Below are 23,943 nucleotides of genomic sequence, written 5' to 3'. Positions count from 1 at the left end.
GGACTCAGCATCTAAGGTCCCCTAAAGGATAAAATATTCTATTATCTTCCTTTGGGGAGGAAAACCCCAATCCTAACTTACCTTTTCTTTGAATTAGAAAGAAGAAAAGCTTACCACTTCAAGCAAGACAACAATTTGAACACTGTAACAGAAGGAAAGTTATTTGAAGAGTAATAAGCATTGAACCTGCAGTTCCTTAACAAAAAAAGAGGAAAGCTACTGCTATTTTAAGATCATATGGAGCTGTGACAGATCATCTTGTATCTTTCTGCTGAAGTTATTCAACTCTAAGGACGAAGTTGTTTCATTTTCTTTGCTTAAAATTTTTTGCTGCTCACTGTTTGTGCTGCTTTCATATTCAGAACTGCGGGAAGGTTTGTAAGCCACACTGCTTTAGAAAATTGAACTTTGACATCAGCTACCACAGTGATTTGATTACTGGCAACAGTCCTTCCCGTGGATGCTGACAGCTGGGAAGCGCTGACCAGCTACTGTATTTGACCCATCTGTTTTCTTCCCTTTGAGTACATCAACAGGCACTACTAGCTCCTTGGTATCTCACCACCAAGATGGAAGAAGTCTGGGTCGTGTATCTCTGTCTGATCTTGCTTATCATAGTCCTTCTTCTAATGAGGCATAACCCACATGTGGAAGAGGCCAAGAAGGAGAGGGAAAGCAAAAGCTCGCCACCACCCTCTTCCTTTTTCTCCAGTAATGTTGGCAAACAACTGGAGCACACCCAGGAAGAGCTGGAGAACTATCTGGACAGGCTAACCCACATCTTGTTTGACACAGAAGCCAAGAAAAGGGATGCCCACCATGATCAGAAGTCCCACCATCACCATCACAGAAGTGCTGATGTTATGTCTGAAACTAAGGAGCATTCAGGAAAGGAGGCAGCACGCTCTCAGTCTCTGTCAAGCTACACAAGGGTTCAGGTATGAGGTTTATAAAGACTTTCAGACTCAACCAGACTTGCAGCTCCTGGCTGAGTTAGTGGATCCTGTTGAAATGCATAGTCCATGAATTTGGATGGGAAGAGGGTGGGGGGGAAGGTCTTGCTATTTTGAAGTATAATACATTCCTATTTTTGCACTGTGTATTTCAACATCAAGCAGTCATTCAGAGACAGCTGTACGTGACATGAATTGTATGTACTTTACATGCGTAAGATCTCAACACTGGCATTAGCATCTATGCATGTGTGTGTATCTATATATAAATTATTCCTTCCGATATTAATAGAAATAGGTATAATTTCTTACTTCAAGAAATTGTGCAGCCCTTCATCTGCTATCAATCTCCCAGTTGCCCCACATACAGCAGTGTTTTGCCAGTTTGCCCAGCTAGGGGTCTGGCCTGGTAGTGTACAGGAGCACTGCAGACACTGATCTAGTGGTGAATGCATGGTATTGAGCCATGGGAAATACTTAGGTAATTTTTCTGCTATGCACGATGATCATGCATAGTGTACTCTGTAAACATGGATGTCGCTATTGGCAACCTGCAAAATTCTCTTTGCCTTGGCCAAGGCCCTTTTTTAGGGGATGGAACAACATGCGTGCCTTTATATTTTTATCATTATCCTCACTGCAATACATCAGATTTTGCCCTTGAGATGACAGAGTTTCATGGCAGCTATGCGAGGCTGTGTTACTTTATGCTAGCAGCTGTTTATATTCTTCATTCCTGAGACATGTATCTTGCAGTGCCAATGCCCCGCTCTGTCACTGAGCACGTTCTAGGTCCAGGTGGGAGCTCCAGTATGAAGCCTTCACCTTAGAGAGGAGAGCCAGACCTTGATGCCAATAATTGCACCCTGCTGAAGAATCAAGAGACAGATTTCTTAGCGACGAAGGCACTGCTGTAAATGGCCTTTTCAGTGAGCCAGGACATTATAACTTCTTAACTCTTGAGGAGCTGCCTGAGCTGTCTGGAGGAATCGGTACATCCAGCTGAAGGCAGAGGGGCAAATATACAAAATATGAGAATGTTGTGCAGAGTACGTGGGCAGAAAGAGTAATTCAAGTGGTTATTTACTTACTGGCATATTTCATTTACTGAAGAAGTTGCTATTTTATTAGATCTATTACAGATCAAAAAATAGCAATGATTTTTCATTATGGAAATGGGTCGTGTTGCAAAATAACAGTGTTAGCTTATTTTTCTACTATGGTTAAAGATGACTGCAGAATACAAATTGGGGAGAAAAAGTGCTGTGGTCACTATTTTTGTACAGTTTAATATAATGCTAGTTAGCTTCAGTGAGCATTCACTTGCTTAGAAAAAGGGAGTACGCTTTTTTCACAGCAGATGATCCTCCTTTGGACAGTTGAAAACTTCTATATAAGCTCCTTTGATGGAATGAACAGTAATCATGCAAAAGCAAAGTAGCAGAAATAATGTTATGTTGTTCCTCACTTTGTGTTTTAGGAGTGGTGAGAAAGAATTCACCACCTAAACAATCCTAACAAAGCACTTGCCAATAAATGTAATGGGAAACTTCAACTTTGCTTGGAATAGTATTAGTGCCAAAACTGCTGGGGGGGTCGGGGGGTGTTTATTGCTCAGGCAAAGGCTAAGTGTTGGGATAGTTTCAGGAGCTGTATTTGAGCATGGTTACCTGGGTGCACGGCATGATGAATTCACAGTCAGCTCAGAACACGAGCATGAGAACATGTGGGTATGTACGAAGGCTTTCGTGTCTCTCCCAGGTCAAGGATGGACACTGATGCTTTTGTTCAGGGCGGGGGTAGCGTTCTCTTCCTTCTCAGAATTTTGTCTCTTTCAGAGTGAATGTAGGTTGTTGGGATGTGCCAAGTTAGTATCTCTGGAAAATGAAATCCTCAGCATTGTCTAGCAGAGGTAGGATGGCTTGTAGTGAAAGCTTCTTCAGTAAGTGTGCCAGTCTTCACAACCAACCGCATCCAGGACCTCTGCTTGCTTTTCCTGCCCGGTTCTGAAAAAGCCTGCAGCTCTGCTGGCACTACTGCGCAGAGAGGAGTGATCTAAAACCTGTTATGGATGGAGAAAGAGAAAACACCACCAAGCTGGAGCCCTTGCCCTCCTGGGCAAGGGCATTCAGGAGCAATATCCGTGGAAATTCAGAGTAGTGTAGCCAGTATTGGCAAGACACAATACTAGTTGCAGATTTCTCAGGGGGTGTTGGAGTTATTAAATGGACTTTGGCCATAGTTGGTCAGCTATCAATGTAGACACCTTCAATTATCCCATTTTTTCTACTGGAGGAAGCTGTTTAGTCTTGCAAACATGTTCAGGGGGAGCTGGGGGGGGGGTGTCATTCATTGCACTCATCTAAGACCTTGCCTAGTAGGGTAGAATCCATATTTTCTTATGAATTTCTATTTGTGGCTACACATTAAATTTTTAAATGATCTAAAAATCATTTCTAGATTTCCCCTCATTTCCCACTGACTCCCTGTTCTCATGGAAATTGAGCAGTCCACTCGTTACAGCCGAAACAGGAGCAAATGAATGGATTCAGAAGTGCAGGAGGGTAAGATGGGTAAAGGCAGTAGGTGTGACAGAGCAGTAAGCAGATTCTTTGGGAAAAATGTACTCAGAGGGTTTCCTGCCTCATTAAACTTAATCAGAGCAGGGTTATTTTCAGGTTGTTTTCAGAAGCAATGAAAAATGAATGGTGGCAGATGGCAGAGAGGCGTGGGCCTCCTACACGCTGGAAAAATAGATTGCCAGCCAGTCTGCGGTACGTACCATGGGTGGTAGAGCACATGTGCCTGGTAGGACAAGGCAGAAGCTGGAAGTCTTTAACATAGCCATGGATTTAGAAAACCCACAGTGCCAGCTTTGAGCCATGCCGTGGGGGAAAAGCCAGAGCAATGCCCCAGCTGATAGTGAGTTGAGGGTTGTTTCCAAAGGTGCTTGGCTGAGTACTGGTGCGTGCCCCATAACAGCAAGCATTCAAGTTGAGAAGGAGCACGGCGGAGATGTCTGTCATCAGTGTGTGAGATACCTGCTGGGTAAACTCATGGTAACTTGCTGACTCTGATGGACCTGTATTTGTGTATGCTGTGTTTGACACAGGTCGGGAGGTTCAGCAAAACCAGTGCTTCTGCTGGAAGTGCTTCCCATAGTCAGTAACCTCCAGTGCTGTCCTTAACCTGCATATCTTTGAGTCGTACACATGGAAATTCTTGTGATGACATGTCAGTGCTAATACAGCCGTGATTCATGTGAGCATGGCACGAATAGGCAGAGCTGCAAGGAAAAATAGTTATTACTCATCCACACAAGGTTGACTTCTGTGGTGTAGTTCTGCGCCTCCTCACTTCTCCAGCTGGCAAGAGTAGCAAGCTTTCTGCAGTGTATTCCTGGTGGATTTTGGGTGGTTTTAATTATGGTGCAAGAGGCTCTACTCCTTCAGTCCGTCATCTGATTCACTCTGCTACTTCAGCCCATCACAGGCCCTGAAAACTACGTAGATGGCTAACGCAGTCCTATGGTTAAATGTCTTTGTGGATCTCATGCTGCAGTGATAGGCACCTTAAATGGCATTACCTAAGATAATACTTTTAGGGTGTGTTTCTGTAATCCTCTCAAGACCTGCCATCGTGCTGCTTTTTAAGTTAGTGTTGCAGCTGTCATTTTTCAAGTATAGAGGTTTGTAGGCAGAGAGGATATCTGTCATTACACCTGTGGAGCTTACGTGCCTGGAAGCTTCTCTGCTTGCTTTTTGCCACACACACACACCCCAGCTATATCATTTGTTCTCAGAAAAGATAATCTGTCTGCCACATTTGTGCTTCGGGGTGCCCCTGATCTATATAGTCCCTTGTAGAATCACAGAGTGGTTGAGTCTGGAAGGAATGTCTGGAGATCAGATAGACCAGCTCCTCTGCTCAAACCATGGTCAGATAGAGCAGATTGCCCAGGACTATGTCCAGTCAGATTTTTAATATCTCTATCTAGATACATGGATGTCCTCTAACACAGTAACGTTTCGGCATTTGTGCAGGAAAAAGAACAACAGTTTCTTTTGATGTCTCTGCTCCTATCCAGGTCCTCCATTTCTGTATTGCATCTAGATATTTCCCAATCTCTTAACCCTCTAGCACACACTGTAACCCTGGAGAAGTAATATAGGCAGGTATCAGGATGTATATCTGAAAATTGAAGTTTCACGTTTGTTCTTCAGGCCTGACTTTTAATAAGGTATATTCCAAGCAGCACATGAAACATGGTGAACTTCCAAGTTTCTCTTTTAATGTGAGGAGACAGTTCTGCCCCACTTTTCCTTGCTGGTAAGGAAGCCTAGGACGTTCCAGCAAGATGATCAGAGGTTCAATAGGTTTCAAGCCTATCATCAGTAACAAGCATTTATTTACAGGTACAGAATTTCCTTCTACTTTAATCACTTTCCTTACCTCGGCAGCTGGTGACAGTTAAGTAACATCTATATTTGTAGTCTAGGAGATTAGGATTTTTTGACTGGTGAGATTTAACTTCCAGTTGGCTGAACAGTTAGTTGTGGCATAGTCTTCATGTGATCCACAAGCTCTGTAAGAATCCAGCACGTCCCAGCAGTTTGTAATGTGAGCCAGCACTCGGCAATGTAGATGTGTGTGTGGATCTACCCCATACTTTAGGAGAGAAGGATTAATACAGACTGAAGAGGAGCAAGAGGAGAACATGCATTTAATCATTTGTGCTTTGTTAGACAGCATGTTGGACTTTTTTGTGGACTTGCTGTCCAGGACTTGATAGAAGAATATTCAGAGAATAAGTGAGTCAATAGTGTTATCCTGTACACATTCCCATTTTTAGGCTTGTTGAATTGATTTCCCATTTCAGTAGTGGATATAAGATTCAGGTTAAAGGAGATAAAAGGGAGGGTATAAGGTGACAAATTAGTAGGAATATTAGAATGGCAAAGGTTGGATATTTACAGTCCTCTGTGGACCTTTGCTCTCAAAAGACTGTCCAGGCTCAAGGCTTCCAAGAGCTCTGCCCCTGGATTTTATTTGTTCACGGACATTGTGCAAATAAATTTCAGCCTTTGGGTTATTCATAACTTGACTGTATTGCATATGTTATCCATCTGGTATCACCATCGTGCTTTCTGATGAGGCATTTTTAATTGTGTGGCATTTGCTCATAGAGCTGGGTGAGTCAAGATGAAGAAAGAAAGAGGGCATATCAACTCAGTTTGGTTCTTTGGGGAAAAGAGTAGAAAGAGTTGGTGTTATTTTGGGGAAAACTAAAGAAGAAGAGTTCATTGGAAGAGTCTTGCCAGCTTCCAGTGTTTTCTTTCCTGGCTGTTTGAATTAGGCAGTGTTGGTGAGAGCAGGTACCACATCTGCAGCTGAGCTGCTGCTGAGCTTTAGTCTAAAGTTTTGCCACCTGTTTATTGCAACCATTGTCACTACCTGTTTACTCATTCATGGCTATGGTTAGAAATGTCATAGCATCTATGTCATATCTGCCGTGTCAAATCCGGGGACCATTTCAGTGCTTCTGTCTTTGACTCTGGTTGTTAAACACAACTTTGTTTGTAGTTGGCTTTACAGACCTCCAAAAGGCGCGGTCAAGATAAGAGCAGCAGCAGAAGATGACCATAAACAAGCAAGCAACCTCTTAATATAAGCAAAATCATCATGGTTTCATCCTCACAGCTAGCCATGTCTACCAGCGCTGCCTCGCTGGTTCTCACGTCAGTTTGTCATATCAGTTTGTCCTCCAAGCTCTGCTCTACAGTGGTGGTGTCCCAGCCTTTGATAAATGGGAATCTGTTTAACCGAGAGGAATTTTTGATCACTATGTTCTCTGTAGTCTGCTCAAAAGTGTTACCAGATCTGGAGCTGTATCCCTGCTAAGGTGATATCCCTGCTTCCTTAAGGTGAGCCGAAGTGACCTCAGGGGTACGCACACTATCTAACTGCAGACATTTAACTTAGGTGCCCTGGGAGAGGTGTGATTTGGAGCACTGAAGGTAGCAAAAATAAAGGTAGCAAAAGGTTGAACATAGCAAAAATAAAATGCCTAAAATAACCTCAATTAATGGTGTGATGAACCATACACCACCTCCCTTCTGTTATCTTGCCCCTAGCCTGCACCACTCCAATAAGCCATGACATTGCTACTGAAAAAGAGAAGAGTTGGGAGTGCAGACTTGCAGCTCAGGGATGACAAAGGCTTCAACAGTGCCATGCCTGCGAGTGCATTTAAGAGGCTGAGCCTAAACCTTTAACTTGTCTAACTCCAGACTTATGTGGGAGGAGAATTCCAGTGCCCAAACTTAAGCACCTAAAAGTTAGATGTCTAAACCCTGAGCTAATTAACCATGGCTCCATCTGTAGTCAGGGGAGAGAAATGGGCATCCTCAGAGGCTGACTCATTTTGTGCATCACCATCTAGATGGATTGCCCAAGCTGGGCAATGAGTCCAGTCCCTCTTTATGGCACAGCATAGTGTGGTTTAGAGAGATCTGAGCTGGTGGTGGAAACAGGTGGTGTGGCTCTGTTGGAATGTTGCTCCCCACAAGCTAGTTAGCCTAGCATTTTCCTTAGCAATTATTTTAAATCACTAGATTTTAGATTGCTCCCCAAATTGCAGGTCACCATTTTAGAATTCTTTTTGCTCATTTCCTAGGCTCCACAGACTCTCGTGAAAGGGATAAAAATGCCCAATATATCTGCATAATTGGTATGACCCACAGGCTAACAAAGGAGTAGGAGTCCTCCCATTAAGAGGGTCTCGGGGGCAGACTCATGTTCTGGAAAGAATTCATCCCATTAACAAATGTATACATTAGCCTTAAAACAAAATGCCTATTACTTGGTCAGGATGGTTCTTGTGATTATTCTGTGGCTTAAAGACAGTAGGGTAGTTCATCTTCAATGTCTTATGCTGAGTTTTTGCTGTAAACTGACAATTTTACAAAGAGAAAACTCCTGAGGGAAAGACAAGAGCTAAAGGTCCTTGTCACTGATTCCAGAAGGAAATACTGGAGTTCTGTTGTTTCTTCTTTGTGTGTGAACACATATTTATAATATCATAAGGTGATGAACTATTGCAGCTTGATGAATTCCTCTTTATCAGTGAGCTTTCTACAATGGCAGTCCAGAGTATGTTAGCCGAAATTACCCTGATGTGAACTTCATTAAGCTGTATTAACACATATGCTTCAGGCTGTTCAGGCAGATCCTTAGTTCTGAAGGAGCCGATCATGCCTGAAAACAGACTTGAGCGGGTTCCTGAATATTTCAGGAAATTGTATCTAAACAGTAGGTAGTCTTCAAGCGGATGCCTTAAATACCCACTTCTCTGTAGTGATTGAATGCCCTTGCATCTGATTTTCCAGTGGCTTCTGTGACATCTTTTTTTATCCAGTCTAGTTGTTAGTAAACAGGTATTTTTATCTCAGTTTGGTACCTGCCAGAGTCTTGGCACAAGCTGTGGAGTGAGCTGTTGCTGTCCAGGCCATGCCTGTTTTGTAGACATGCATAGGGGTTTGCTCTCTGACACTGTTGGTCTTTGTGCTTTTAAGAAAACAGCAAATTCAATTTCATTTCAGAAAACATGAATCTAAATTTCAAATGTGTCTTGGGGAAAGTCAGAGCAAGAGAATATGGCAAAGTCTGTAACACCTGAAGGACTGAGAAGGTGAGATGGGAATGACTATGTACTAGCTCTCTTTCCCTGCAAAAATGTGGGTTAGCCAACAAAATTGCCAAGCATCAGATTTAAAGCAAAGCAGCACTCTCAGACCACATAGTTTAGCTGTGAATTTCTGCCAAAGAATGACCTGGAAACAAAATGTATTAATTGCTTTCTAAACAATTAAATGCATTCATAGAAGTTGGGGCCATGACAGGCTTTTAAACACTTTTGTCCCAGAATTCCTGGAACCAAAAGGACAGCTAATTGTCCTGCATGTTCTTAGTTTAAAAAAAAAAAAAAAAAAAAAAACATAAAACAAACAAAAAAAATTTACCTTGTGTATGTCACATCTGGGATTTGGACTGAAAAAGACTTTTCAGTGTCCCCTTAGAAACTGGGATAGTTGAAAAGTAGACTATTTCATAGGCTGAATGGAGGCAGGACACGGCAGGTGTGCTGAATATTTAGCCTTTGGAGTCCTGCCCAGAAGGGAAGAGTTTCCTGAGTCCTAGCAAACATATAAGGTGAACTTGCAGATAAACCAAGAGAGCCATTTGTTTCATCTTGCCTCACTTCTGACAAACCAGGTTTCAGGATCTTCTGGCCACCAGAAGGGAATCCAGCATGGTTGCTAGCTATCCAAATCTCAGTAATGAGCAATGATACCAGCATTTAGTGTGACAGAATTACCGCTGATCATATATCTGTCTTCAGGTCTGAGACAGCTGAAGGGCTTTGTGAAAAATGCTGGTGCATTACAGGGGTGCTCTGAAAGAGCACACAGACCAGCAAGATGTGGAGCCAAGCTGGGTTAAACCCTTTGAGGAACCTTTATAAGCCTAAAGGTAATGTACTAGACATGATATGACTTCCTTCCAGTGGGCCAAAGGTCCTGCTTTATTGAGACTGATAAGGTGGGACTGACCTTTCAGGATCTGGGAGCTGATGGTAAGGTAATAATACTTAATATTTAGCTCTTTTTAGATTCCTGGTCTTTGGTGAGTAGGACAGTATTATGATCAGGGCTTAGCAGTTCTGGGGTTTGCTCTCCAATTCTGCACTTCAGCTTGGGTAAGTCTTATTATAGGCTTTATTTTGCAGAGCACTTGGAGGCAGCCCTCAAGATCAGGTTCACAAAGAGAATAGCATGTTCTCTTTTCAGATAAACACTGAAGGGCCATTTGGTCACTAGCAAGCATATGCACCCAGGTTGCTCATGGGCCATCTACAAAGGCTTTGAATGCATGAGACGTAGGTTGGGGAGCACATTGTGCTCCTGGGAGACACAACCTTAGCCTGCCTTCTGAAAATGAAGCCAATTTTCCCATATGTAAGAAAGTCTTAAGGAAAGGGCAGTATGGGGCTGCAAGAGGAGAGAGAATAAAGGCTTATCTACACCTTTTAGCTCTTGTCCTGGTTTCAGCTGGGGTAGAGTTAATTGTCTTCCTAGTAGCTGGTACAGTGCTATGTTTTGAGTTCAGTATGAGAAGAATGTTGGTAACACTGATGATGTTTTCTGTTGTTGCTAAGTAGTGTTTAGTCTAAAGTCAAGGATTTTTCAGCTTCTCATGCCCAGCCAGCGAGAGAGCTGGAGGGGCACAAGAAGTTGGCACAGGACACAGCCAGGGCAGCTGACCCAAACTGGCCAACGATGTATTCCATACCATGGGACGTCACATCTAGTATAGGAACTGGGAAGTGGGGGGAGGGAATCGCCGCTCGGGGACTGGCTGGGTGTCGGTCGGCAGGTGGTGAGCAATTGCCCTGCGCATCATTTGTACATTCCAATCCTTTTATTACTACTGTTGTCATTTTATTAGTGTTATCATTATCATTATTAGTTTCTTCTTTTCTGTTCTATTAAACCGTTCTTATCTCAACCCAGGAGTTTTACTTCTTTTCCTGATTTTCTGCCCCATGGCACTGGGTGGGTGGGGGGAATGAGTGAGTGGCTGCGTGGTGCTTAGTTGCTGGCTGGTGTTAAACCATGACAGCTCTTCAAAGATCAGATGAGGAAGGTGAATGACCAGGACTTAATGAAAACTTGTGTGCAGAGGCAAAGAATACGCTGAGGTTGCGGAGGGAGTTTAAGGTGACTAGGACAGAAAGGAAATGGCACAAGTTCTTCCTAAGAAAACACAAAGTATGCCTATGGCACATCAAGTTGACAAAGGTGGTGTAGACACCCAAGAGATGATGCCTTGGCAGAGACACAAAGATAAAACATCGATGTAAAGGTAATAGGTGGAAATCAAAAGACTCTTGATTTGGCTTAGAACTGATGAGAAGCAATTCAAGAGTAGAAAAGGTGATTGCTGGCACTGGGACTTCCAGCAGGAACTGGAAGAAAATAATTGAAGGCAATGTGAGTATAGAGAGGGCTAGAGGACTGTGAGGAAAAGAATTGGGCAGTAAACTGGAAAAGCAGACGAATATGAAATGTGAACAAGAGTGTGCCTGAGGAAGAATGAAAGGGGAGGTATTTCAGGACAGCAAGCCAGATAGGACAAGAGTCTATGGACCAGAGTTTATGGACTGGTGGACTATCAATACTGGTTTCATCAGGGATGGAAGAGAGGAGTCATAAGATGAATTTGAGGAGTCATGGGACAACAGGGATGGAAGGAGGAAGTCAGGAATAGCTAATTGAACTTCCCCAGGGTGAACAAAGAGGGTTGAAGGCCATCTCTGTAAAGCACAACTTGGACAGGGAGCTGTTAAGTCCAGAGAACTTGCTGGATGGAGAGAGCAGGGCAAGCCCAGAGTGGTGACAGGGAAACGGTGAGAAGTGAGCAGGAAGAAACTCAGTGAGGGGGATCACAAAAAAGTGGTGAAAGATTCTGTAGGTTTTAATTAAACTCCAGGAGCTATCATGTGGATGCTTTTAGCCCACTGCAAGTGTGGAGATCTGGGTGTTAGCTTAAATCACTCTCAAGGTGTTCTAAGTCACTTTTGCTTTCCAATCAGGGTATACCTTGGCTCAGCTGACTGGTGGAGCATTCAGATGCAGTAAGTTGATCTCTGTAGTAAGTCTGAGGGAGGATGGAGCAAAACCACCACTTGCACTTGGCTGTGTCCACTAGCAGTGGTGCATCCATGGGTGCCACTTCTTGGCAGATGCCCTTTTGAATTTAGGAAGCACAAGTTCATGAAAGCTGAGGTAGCTATAGCTACATAACACCTTGTTTGTTATACCCTACTGGGTGCAAGGGAAGTGTTAATCCTGTGTGTACTTGCCTGGCAGTGAGTACTGCTGTGGTTCTCCTGTAAATTTTTTGCACCTGGGGGAGATGGCTGGTTTGAGTTCAACACCACCAGCATGTCAGATGCCCTGGTCTGCTCTTCCTGACTGCTCTTGTTCAACTTCAAGCCTTGGAAAACCTGTCTGTTGTTTGAAACCTGTCTTTGAGCATCACACCCACATGCTGCTGCCGCCTGCCCTCTCCCAATAGCATTCATGGGGTGCACAGCCTCCGAGCAGGAGCTAGGGGTCTTGGACTCCTGCTCCCAAAGGCAGGGTGCTGCAGTATATGGACTGCCTGACCCGAACAGTATTGAGTTACAGTCAGGCCCCCACAGGAATGCAGGACCATGCCAGTATGACCTGTTCAAATATCGAACCGAGAGCAGGAGCCGTTGGCAGTCTTTAAGCTAGAGAGGTCAAGTTAATGTCACAGCGCACCTTTGCCAGAAAGAAGGCTTCTGAAAGTGCAGTCTGGGGAGCTAATTGGATATGTTTTTCCCACCTGTTCTGTATTTTTCCATTCCTTTGTTTGGTTGTTCCCTCTCGCGGATCAGCCCTAACCTGCTGGAGGAACATCAGGTTTTGGATGCTGGAGGGCAGTAGTGAAGCCCAGATGAGCCAACTTTTCCATTGCGTGGCTCAGATGGTCTCTTCAGGTTGTTTAAAGCCCTTGGATGGGTGTCAAAGTTCAGAGACGCCTCTGGAGGGCAGGCAGTGCTCAGCAAAGAGCCCACATAGCAGGTCTGCAGTAAGTCCTGCCTTCAGGGAGGTCTGCACACTGAACAGAAGTTTTCTCAGCTCAAAGGTCAGGTCCTGTTCAGCTGCTCGGGCTTGCCATTCAAGTAAGAAACATGAATCCTTGCACCAGCTCACATACAACGAAACCTAGTAAGCCACAGCTGTGCTTGGAGACAAAAGAAGCAGATTAACAGGAGCTCCTCTGAGTTCAGAGACGTTCATTTTACAGGCTTACAAGGAGCGACCCCGAAGGGTACCTGCTTACAGGAAAGCCGTGTCTATGAGCCGAACCAAAATGCAAACCAGCTGTTAGCAGCATCAGCACCCAAGCAGCTGGACTCACAGCCCATTCAGTATAATCCATAGGCTAGGAAAACAACCTAAAACAACTTTAACTTTAAATACTAGAGCTCAGAAGTCACTCGTGTCCCTGGTTTCTGGTTCGTAGATCTGGTGTGTAGTTTTGTTGATAGACTGCAGGACACTGCACAGTCAGTGCTACTTGCAGTCACTGAGAATGAGCAAAACAAAGGGAGCTGGCTGGCTTCAGCCGGCAGACCTGCAAACTGGCTCCTAACTGCTTGCATCTCTCTTGCTCTGACACAGCTCTCCTCCTTAAGTCATATGCATTTACAAGTTTATGGCATAAGCAGGATGAGTACAGAAAATGCAAGACATGGTGGAAAGCCCAGAAGAGACTTTGTGATTGATTAAAATATAATTTCTGCACTGCTTTCAGCTTCTTTCTACCCAAGGCATGAGACTTTCTGAGGTGGATCCTGTGGTTAGCAGAGCAAGGAGAGGAAACACGCCAAACTGATGGGAGAAGAGTCACAGTGAGAAGCTGCCGACAGCAGAGGGCACAAAAGATAACCGCAGCATGTACTTGAAACCTGCACAGGACTAAAAGTGATAGCTTGCACTTGAAGTAAATCAAATCAGGGTTTTGTTACTTTGTCCTCATGACCATATAAAAAAATAGAGCTTCTTTATTCTGATTTTTTAAACTTGCTTCTTAATTTTTTTCTCTCTAAATTTTAATGTTTTCTTAATACTTTAAATAAGGTGCCACTTCATGGACTCTGTGGTGTGATTTCCTTTGATATCCCAAATAACAAAGCACCAAATATTCCAGCACCTGTGGGATCAATGCGGTCGGTGTTTCCACTGGTAAACTCTGTGAACCCCTAAGGAAATTCATAACATCATTTCACCCCATTTCCTTTCCTAATTAATCTTTTTCGATATACACTATGGCTGCTGAGTTGATTAGATTAGAAGATGACATCTGATGTTTTGAGGTATTTGCATTCAGCATTCCACTGGAATTAGGAAAGCCTCATCTGGCATTACAGGACCAAGTGAGCAGAGTAGGAGGATTCCTGGATCCGTTCTTTCAATGCAGGATGGTGAGATCCAGCTCCTGAAGACCTGAGCATGTCTGCAGACAGCTCTGATGGATGCAGCTGCAGGGGGATAGCATGTGTTTAACTGGGTTTGCAGTGCCAGTGGCTGTGTATCGTTAGGGTTTAAACCTTTTGCATACACAAATCTCTAATATTTGCTTACTTTAAATGTATCTTTTATAATAACTTTAAGTATGTGTTTGCAGGTTTGGGGGCAGCATTGTTCATCGTTTCTCTATGGGTATGTCAGTCACATTAGCAGTGTTTTTCAGAAGGGTGAACAGCGGCTGTTCTTGCTCTTTCTCCCAAACACTGGAGCAAACAGTGCCAGTTTGCACACTTATCTGAATGTTGCTTTTTTTAAGGAAAAAAAAAAACTGAGGAGAAGGACTTAGTTCTTGAGATGGTTGCATAGCAGCATAACTGAAGGACTTGCGCTGGATGGGATGGACACCACTTTGCTGGGTGGAGTGGCTGAAGACAGCAGGTGCTGGTGTTGAGAGCAGGAGGGCAGCAGTTCTGTCCCCATGGTATTCGTGGTGTGAATCACAGCGATGACCAGGAAAGCCCCAGCACTTCCTGTTCCTCTCTCAGAGCAAAAGGGCAGGTCAAGGGGGCACCCATCTGAGGTTGTTATTCTTTTTTTGTTTGTTTTGTTTTGTTTCTGAACAGGAGAAAACCACTCCTCCTGGAAGCACTGAGAATATTGTGGAAGAGATTGGTGAGTTGGGCCAAACTGTGAGATTATGGCTAGAGAAATCTTCTCCCGTGCAGGCATTTGCTTTTGCCACTTCAACTAGGAGTGATGGGGAAAACACTCCTGGCTTTGCCATCTCATGTGTGAATATCTGTACACCCAGCTAAATATTCAGATTCCTTTTTAGTTACCACCCAGGGTCTGGCTGTGAGTGCTGTGTATTATCTGCCAGGCAAGTGGGCATTTTCCTACAGCTAGTTTTTGAAGGAAAGCAAACCTACGTGGAAATCAAGACAAGAGCTGTCTTTGGGCATCAGTTTCATGAGGCTATATGCCCAGAGACCATTCTCCTGAACACTGTGGCTATGCCTACAGAGCCCTGAAAACAGGGACAGTAAGCAGAAGATGCTCCTGCTGGTCTAGCAGATAATCTTGGGGGACTATGGCTCTGGCTGGCATGCTCAGCCGTGTGGCACCCGGCGTGCTCTGGAGGATGTTCTCTGGCTGTGCCTGAGGTCACATACAAAAGGAAAAGAGCGGTCCTTGCCCTGGCCCACCACCACCAGGGACTCCTAAGGCAGCAAATGGGAGTGAGGATCTGGATACTCTTGGTCTTGCCTTTGCTTTCCTCTAATCAGTCTCCTCCAGGCCAGCCCGCTCCACGGGCTCCGGCTCGGTAGCGCTGTGATGCCCTGCCCCGCCTGGCTGGGGAGCCCGGCACTGAAACCCTTCCCTAAGCTTTTCCCGCTCAGCCTGATTTGCAAATATGTCATTGACTTAAAAATCAAATTTTATGTTTTCCTCTGATAAAGTGACTCTTCCTTCACTTGAAGGCGGTGAGCCCAGAAGTTGAGTCATTAGTGGACAGAGCTGGTTAAATAAACAAGGGTTTGCCAGGATGAGAGTGGAGGGGACTTCATGCCCATCCCAGACCTTCCTTAGTCAGTGGGTTTCAAAACTGTCCTCCACAGAATGTCGCTGGCAATTACTCTTGATGGCAGCTTTTGGAAACTTATATAGCTTCTCTCCATACTTGTAACAAGCATTTTTGACCAAAAAAAGAAGTAATTAAATCTGTGCTTTATTTTACAAGAAATCTTCTGCTGCCAAAATTTGATTTGACCAGCTCTACAGCCATTTAGTATTGTGTGTCTTGAAGGGAAGGAAACCCTCCTAATTTTAGTTTCCTCTGTTTTATCACATGCAGGTAAAACTGCATTACCCACTTCCTCATTCTGCAGTCCCTGCAGATTTATGTTTGGAAACCACAGCTTATTTATATACCTCCTTATTATGCTAAATTCATACACATATTTAACATAATAAGTATGTATACCAGTTCACAATGGACCATGTGACACAAAAAGCACAAGGCCAGACTCTCAGCTGCACCAGCTGGCAAGAAACAGACTGAACAGCAATGAGCTGATTGCGATTCTCCAAATGGGGAGTGATTTTTGGTTTGGCAGTTTGGTTTTGCACTCTTCTGAGCTGTCTGAACCCATGTGAGAAATACAGCACATGATGTGCTTCCTAGGAAAACAGGTTGGACAGCTTCAGGTATTGAAAGAGGATGCGCTGCCTTCCTATGGTGTAAGGCCAGCCTTGTCGCCCAGTGTGGAGGAAAGGGAGGCCAGAAGGATGTCCATGAAGTCATTTGGAGACCATTGTTTCTGTGTGCACACGAGGGCTGCGTTTGTGCTGGAAGCCAGTGACTGCCTTGTACTGGTTGTGTGGGGCCAGGTATGACCCCTGGTTGAGAGGTCCCTCCTGAGTCTTGGTGATTGCAGAAGCGATGGTCTCCTGCAGCAGTTGTGATCTTCAGGAGGTCAATGTGCTGGGTTTCCAAACACGCCACCCAAAAAAGGCACCAAATTTTAAAAGTTTAATCGAGCTTGAGAGGATAAAGGCAACTGAGGAAAGAAGGAGGCCTGCAGTAAAGGTTTTCTGGACCATTATACAAGATCCAGTGCTTGGGAGTGCCATTCCTAACCTCTTACGGTGCTTAGCCCCCACTGGCATCTGTTACCAGGCAGTCTCCTGCAGGGCTTGCTGACAACTGCAAGGAGCTTGTCAACAGAGGTATATCTTTCTTTGTCCTGCTTCCAGAGCAAGCGGTTCAGGAGACGGTAGACACAGATCTGTATGTGAGAAGAAGACAGCGCCCGACTGCTTCCAGGAGATACCGTGAGGGTTACCGGTAAAGACAGTTCCCCATGGGCATCTTGTTTTGGCTGTAGCTCTCCTTGCCTCCTTCGTCCTTTCTTTTCCTGCTCTTCTGGACTCTGTTTCTGCTAAGCTCAGCTGTGTCTTTACTGGGTTGGGGTGAGAGGACAACTGTTGGCAGCTCCTCGTGATGTTGGTGGCTCCCCGCGGGAGGTGTGCAGTGGCCCTGGGACAGGAGTGGGCTGGGGATAGGTAAAGTTGTGAAGATGGGGGATGTGGAGGAACACAAGATGGTTCTAGGATACTTTCCCCTGTTAATGTGGGGCAGGAGCTCTGGCCATGTGGGAGAAGAGCTGAGGAAGAGATGGCATCATTTTCTTCCTTGGCATGGGCCAGTGAAGAGAGTGTCTCATGAGTGGCCTGAATTGGCTGACATGTCAGCAAAGGCCCTACTTGGCTTCCATCGTTCACCTGGTATGTGTGAGTGTCTGGGGAATGGGACAGTGTCTTGTCTTGGGAACCTCCATGGAAATGGAGAGGCCTTTCCCAGTGCGTTGTCTCTAGGTGGCAGCTGAGCCCTTGGTGGAGCCTGGAGTTTGGCCAGCATCCTGATGGGCTGCAGTGGCCATGCCAAGTAAGACCCTGGAGGCAACCCTGCAGCTTGGTCTTGTGTTATCTGAATCAGCCTCAGTCACCATGCAGGGAAACTGGGGGCTACACCTTTGAAGCAAAGAGGAACGGGTTTATTTCTGTTGCTGACCCCCTTCATTGCAGGCTCAGAGACCTCAAAATGAGCTATGCTGATGGAGCAGAGCTGCACAGCCATGTTACAGCAGGCTCAGTCCAGCTCCAAAGTTTACTATGACCTAAGTGACAGGAAAGGGAGAAATGGCACCTATGGAAACTCAGTGTGGGCTCCTGCTGCCAGGCAGCTGGCTGTCCAGCTTCTAGCCACTTCAGGAAATGGAGGAAAGCAAGGAGGATATAGGGTTTAGTAAAAAAAAAAAAAAAAAAAAGGGGTGTGGCTCTCTTTTTACATTGTTCAGCCATTAAAAAGCACCTGCTTGGGATTTTCTTTCTTTTCCATTTCAGCAGTCAATGCTTACACAGTCTGAGAGTGGTCCTATGGCTTGGGGGAGCTTGGTTTCACACCTTGTAGTAGTGCCCTTTGTCTGGCATAATGCACAGTGTATAGATGAATGTATGTGCATATATAGATATGTGTGTGTATATTTATCTAGAACATCCTCTGCCCACTTCCACCTTCTTCAGCACATCTTAAACATTTGTGCTGGTTTCATGAAATTAAGCACAGTTGAAGATAGTTTGCATATGCACACTTATTGTTAGGTATCCCCTGTAGGGATATTTGTGATGCATTAGCTTGTATACAATATATTAGCTCATATAGAGCTTATATTGTGTGTGTGGTATGTATATGTAATGACACGGTTTAACCTTGCTTTGGCTCTGCAAGGTAGGTCATGCCACATGCTCTGTCATGGCAATTTCAAGCTGACCAAGGGTCCCTAAGCATCAGGTTATGTTGACAGCTGAAATAACCCTCCTCAGGCATGCAAAGCATCTGCTCGTTTATAATTAGAGCCCTTTCCTCAGCAGCTGCACCAGTGCAGAGTCAGTTCAGAGGAAAATGGGGAGCGGGGAGGTGGGATGTTCATACGTCATAGGTGTGGGACCTTGGTTAATCATGTCATCCACTGTCCACCATGTCAGGGGGAAGGCCCCTTGGTGGGACCTGCTTCCCCAGGGCATTGCTGCTGGCAAAGCCATGTCCTGGTCACAGGGCTAGGTCTCAACAGGGAGCAAGGGTCTGGCCCTGCCACTCCATGTGGAGATGCTCAGCTGGCATCCAGGATCAGGCAGATGTTCAGGCATCTTCCCCTTTTTGCCTTAAGCACATAGTAGAGAAGGGAAGTAGATTCAGAGAGTCCATCTCACAGGACCTGATGAGCAGGGAAGAAGATGTCCTTTTCTGTCAGGGTTGCATGTAGCTGAAAGCAAGAACTTCTTGTGCTTCCTGGCATCAAGGGTTACGTGCATGTTTCGACCCCCTTTGAAGTATGTGCAAACGTTCAGGCACTCACTGGACAAACTGTCTCAGCTTTTCATAGCTGGGATGCTCCTCAAGAGTGGGCACTGGGCCCCTGCATGCTGGAAGGGCCTTGACAACCTGATCTGCTGCGGCTGCTGTTTTGCTCATCTGTACTCTGTCACAGTTCATTCTGGTGTAAAGTCCAGCTTGGGGCACTGAAGTCATTTAGGCTTTGCACCAGTGCAAAGAAGATGAGCATTTGGGCTGGAGCCATTAAGTGTGCAAAGAGCTCTGCAACTGGGTTGACCAAAAGCTGCTCTGCTCTCACCAGTGACCTTGGTTTGAACTGCTGCATCCTCAGCCCGTGAGCAGCATCAGCAGGTCCCATCTGCAAGCCTTGGACTGAGGACTGCTGCTCTACCCTGGTGAAAGTGTCCTTCCCTCCAAGGGTGATGCCACTGTTTAGTTTCTCCTCTTACTTCAAGATGTGGTTGTCGTCCCTCCACTGACTGCCTGTGTGTTTTGGTTTTGTTCTTTTGTTACAGGCCTGAAACAGCTGTTCAGCCCGAGACCGATACTACTTAGAGCAGTAGCTGGTAAGTGTCCCCCCATGACTTGCTGCCCATTTTATATAGCTCTGTCAGACTAAAGGGGTTATGTGGCCACAGCTTGTGACACCCGTCTGTGGGTGGTATGTTTGGCTGTCCTGTCTATCCACCATGTTCATGGATCAAGAAACTGCAGAGCACAAGGACTGGGTTGATGTCCTGAACCTCAGGCTGTGCTTTGTATTGCACCAGAAGTCCTGGTGGGCTTGGAGTCCCATTGCATGCCTCTTCCTGCCTGGCTTGTCCCTGTCTGGATGCTGCCAGAGAGGAGGACTGAGGCTGAACCCATCTGCCTGCATTGCCCCACCACCACAGGGTTCCTGCCACAGCCTTGTGTTTAAGTGGTTTCTGTGGGTATGATCTATTCACCAGTTTGAGACTCTCTTGGCACTGCCAAGACACAGCCTGGCCCTCTGTAAGAAATGCAGAGCTGGCAGAGGTGTTGTTGGTCTCAGGGCTTTCTGGAGCCACTTGAACCAGCAATCAAGAAATGGTCTTTGCCACCATTATTGTCATCTGCCTTGAAATGAAGCTGGCCCTGAGTAGACGCCTTCCTACCAGGGCATGGCCTGTCAGTGCTTGCTCCTGCTCTTCCTTCTTCTCCCAGAGTCTATGTCTACATCCCACTCCTGTGATCTTCAGCGGGGTGTCATTTCCTTTTTCTTCCTGTTCCCCGACAGCTCCAGCTTCCACAGTGTGTGGCGGCAGCTTGCAAAACTAGTGTCATCGCAGCCTTCCTGGAGGAAACCTGGAGTGAACCAAGGGGTTTGGTGGGGTGGGATGGGATCAGGGCATCTAAAGATCGGGGCATACCTGGGTGAGGGGAACGCTTGACATTGCAGCTCTGTTGTGGCTAAGGCAAAAAGCTTTCCCTGTGTTAAGGCCAGGTCACGTACCTTTGCTGTTTCTTGAGAATAAACATCCAATCTTGTTTGTACAGCTGCAGTCTTCATCTAACCAGACATTCACTGACTGAAGACAGGCTGCTCCACAGCAATCCCTTCCCTGTTCCTCTCAGCAGCTGTAGCTTCCCACCCAGCTGGTGACCCTGGTCAGCACCATGCGGCACTGAGAGAAAAGGCAATGCCTATAAGGAGAAGGCAGCATCTCAAGAAACACCAAATGGTCTGGCCTGGCCAGCGCAGTAGTTGCCTGTCTCAGGCAGAATCCAAAGCTATCCCATGACCTGAGGACTGCTGGCATTTATAGCTGGTGGCTGCCTGGCTTGACCCTTCTGGCTAAGGGGAGACAGGGTTTGTGCAAACACTGGTGGAACCAGGGGGCTGGATGTGCTTCCCACTATTGGGGTCCAGCCCAAAGTTGTCACCTGTGGATTCAGTTTGTGTCTGTGACCTGAGAGCAAAGCCAGAGAGTGTGGGGGCTGAGCACTGGTGCACATCCTTCTTAGAGCTTTTTCTCCCAGTTCAATGGCTTTCCAAAGCCCCCTCCCACATGGCAGCACTTGGAAGTCAGAGGAGTTGGATGTGACTGGTGATGCTGGGAAGCAGTGGGCAGGGGCTCAGTGGAGGAGAAGACCCAACACAGCTGGTAGAAATGCTCTGGGTTGCTGATCCGTCCCATCTAGCCTGCTAAACCCCATCCAGTGGCTTTTTCAGTCCCTTTTTTTTGCAATGTAAAGGCTGTCCCCAAAGCACTCTCACTCTTCAGCCTGGATATGCAGTGAGTATTTGATGTCCTCAGACTTCTTGCCTTTGTGCCATGACCTGACAGAGGAGGGAGGAGAGCCTTCCCGATGGCTGGTATGGTGACGCTTCTCTAGGATAGACTCGGAGGCAGTAGTCTCCGCTTTGACCCCTAGATCTTGGCTTTTCTGCGCTAGTTGCAAGTCCTGTGGGGAGTCTTACCCTTAGCGCAGCTGGGTGGGAGATGAGAAACCCCCCTCCGTGGCTGGGCTGGGACGCTCTGCCAGTTAAATGTCCCTGCTGCTGGGCTGGCAGAAAGGTACACAAAGGAGCATTTTCTAACTGCTCCACACCCGCTGTCCCTTCCCTAGGACGTGTGCCAGTGAGACCCCATGGGAAGCACAGCACCAATGAATGTAGTCTGCCAAGAAAAGAAAAACAAAACCTCCCGGCAGGTCTCTCAAGTCATGATGGTTATGGGCAGCAACTGGGGAAGGAAAAAAGTTGAAGTGGATAAATAGTAAGGATTTCCTCAGGATTTCATCTTGAGTGGATGCAGGTGAGCAGCATAAAGATGCTTAAAATAGCTTCCAGGCAGACAATAGCTGCTCTCCCTTGAGAGGTGCCAGGACAGGAGCTCTTGGAGCAGGGGTGGGTTCAGCAGGAAGGAAAGGTAAGGGCCACGCACTCACCTGGGGCAGCAGATCCGCTTGGAAGGACAGCATCCCCCAGAACCGGGCTGGTCAGCTTGGGAGCATCACCTGGGTCCCATGGAACAGGATTGGTCACACGTTTTTATTCATTGTATTGTCCAATCCCAGCACCAGTGGCTGTCAGGGTCACCCTGTGTTTGGTTCTGTCCTTCTGGGCAGAATGCCTGTGGTAGCCAAAGCCACCTGCCAGCCCTTTGCAGAAGGGGAAGGGGTCGGGGGGGAGGCTACAGCTTGCATAACTCTGCCCCTGCAGTCTCCCCAGGCCCTGACATCTGATCCCAGGGGTGGGGAGCATCTCCCAGCTGGGTGCTGTAAAACCCCACCTAAGGACCTCAAATCTTGGCCCCCTGATGGGTACATCCCCCCTCACTCAGCAGTAAATGCCTGGTGTCTTTCAGCCTGCAAGGGACAGGTCAGCAGCTCCAAAAGCACTTTGTTATAAGCAGCGGGGAGGTCTCCAGGTTCGGGAGGGCAGCGTGGATTAGACTTGCTTTGTGGCAGCAGCCTTAGAGGCAGCACTCGCTAGTTGAGAGGTATCACCGCAATGTAGAGTAGCAATAAAAATAGAAAGGTCCTGTTAACTGCAGGGCGGGAGCTCAGAGATGTCTCTGTTATGACAGCAGAGCAGATGTTTGGGGAGTGCTGCTCGGACTGTGCCGGGTCCTTTGCCCAACACCCCCGAGGGATGTCGGTGCCCGCGCAGACACATGCTGGTGATTGCTGTGGGTGCTGGCTGGGGCACAGCCTGGTATCTCACCAGCAGCACTGGCGCAGGCAGAGCCTGTCAGGCAGCACAACAGCATTGGCCAAGGGGGTTTGGTACAGCCTTGCTCTGCAAGGCTGAGCAATGCTTCCAGGATGCCAGGAGAGCTGCCGAGGCAGCCTGCAGCAATAGGTGCGTGCATCTGCATGTGCAGCAGAGTCAGCTTGTTCTTGTACAAACCATTTGGAGTGAAACCACCAATAAACACTGAGCATTCTGTGCCTGCGTTAGCGAGCTGAGCCTTGTTGCATGTCTCTTCTCTTTGCCTCCCCATGCCCTGTCCCCGTTCCACATTGCAGCTTGGCGATGGCCACCCAACCAGCAGGACAGGGCACCCGTGGCCATGGCTGACTACCTGGATGTGGTGGCCACAGCTGACTGTCCAGACATGATCCCACGGCCACAGGGAGCCCTCCACATCCCTCGGTGCTGCAGTGCAGTGGTGAGCACCTGCTGCTGGGCACCCACCCTGTGCAGGCTCATGTGCTGTCACCGCAGCCACCATCCTGGGTTGCACTGGGTCTGCCCACACCCCTGCCTTCCTCCCAGCCCAGCGGTGTGCACCCACAGCCCCCAGTCTGGCTGTGGGGTGGGAGTGGTGGGGGGCTGTGGTGCACCATACTGGGCGTGAACTTGGCCAAATATCCGCAGGGGCTTTGCTGGAGTGGGTTCTGCCCCGGCTGGTCCTGCACGGGTCCCACCAGTGTCCCTCAGCCTCAGTGGCACCAACAGATGTTCCCACTTGTCTCCCACGCACTAAGGATCAGCCATCTCTGACCTCCTCCACTGGCTGCAAGGCCCACCCTGCAATAAAACCCTTCTACCCTGGTACAGGCTGGCCACATTCCAGCACCTGAACAAAGCAACTTCCTCTGCTGAGAGTGTATTTTTGACATGAGAAAAATGTGCTCTTATACAGTATCTGAGCCTTTCAGGTTTTTCCTGCCTTTAATAGGGCCAACCAGAAGAGCTTATTCAAAATACAGGTAGGAAATATATTCCAACAATGAGGTACGTTTTCTTAATTAAGCGGTTAAAGGTTTTGCAGGGCTGTGTAAGCTTGACACACTGAGCTCTGCCTTGGCAAAGCCAAGCCGTGCCATGCTCGCTGTAGGTTGGAGAGCATAGATGTGGCTGTGTCCAGCCCACCCAGCCAGCAGACATGGACACCACCCCCCAAAAGCGATGAGAGCTGCAGCTTGCCTCCTGGTGCCATGGCCCAGAATTGCCCCATGCTGCAGATCCACCTCCTGGGTGGACAGGATACAAAGG

The sequence above is a fragment of the Haliaeetus albicilla genome, chromosome 22 (assembly GCF_947461875.1).
Source record: "Haliaeetus albicilla chromosome 22, bHalAlb1.1, whole genome shotgun sequence".
Lineage (NCBI taxonomy): Eukaryota > Metazoa > Chordata > Aves > Accipitriformes > Accipitridae > Haliaeetus > Haliaeetus albicilla.
This window is presented reverse-complemented; position numbering follows the sequence as displayed.